Source organism: Rattus norvegicus, chromosome 17, assembly GCF_036323735.1.
Source record: "Rattus norvegicus strain BN/NHsdMcwi chromosome 17, GRCr8, whole genome shotgun sequence".
NCBI classification, from domain to species: domain Eukaryota; kingdom Metazoa; phylum Chordata; class Mammalia; order Rodentia; family Muridae; genus Rattus; species Rattus norvegicus.
This window is the reverse complement of record NC_086035.1, coordinates 51,712,129-51,712,828: the sequence shown is the minus strand read 5'-3', so window position 1 is coordinate 51,712,828 and position 700 is coordinate 51,712,129.

Here is a 700-nt window from a genome sequence, read left to right as displayed (position 1 = left end):
CTATAAAATAATGTGATTTCTCAAGGTTTTATCAAAAAGAACTTTGGTGTTATTTGACTCCCTCCTCTTTCTCTTTCTGTATTGATGTCCCTCTCCAATTAGAGTTCCCTCTCCACTTTCCATTTCCTCCTTTATATCAACTGTATCTTGCGTTTCTTTCTTGTACTCCTCCCTTCATGGTCCCTTTATAGTTTCCTGGTTTCTCTGTTTACTCTGTAATGAATACTCGCATTTGAAGATTTGGAACTAGCAACCCTAGGAGAGATCATATGGTGTTTCTGTTTCTAGGCTTAGGTTACCTCACCCAATATGATCTTTTCTAGATATATTTATATACTTACAAATAGACATGCTAACTCGGAGGGAGTAAAATACCTTAGGGGAGGTCTCACCCCTAGACAAAGGACCACATGCAACTAACGATTGCAGAGAGAGAGAGAGAGAGAGAGAGAGAGAGAGAGAGAGAGAGAGAGAATTAGCCTTGCTCAAGGATGAGCCCCTAATTGTTTATCTAATATAAAGTAGTCAGCCCTGAAATCATATACACATAAACAACCAAAGTAGACTCAGAAGGTTATATTTTTGTGTATCTCTGTACACACACACACATACACACACACACACACACACACACACACACACAATCATCATCATCATCAAGGAAAAGGAGACCATTACTTTGAGCAGGAGTGAAGGATAG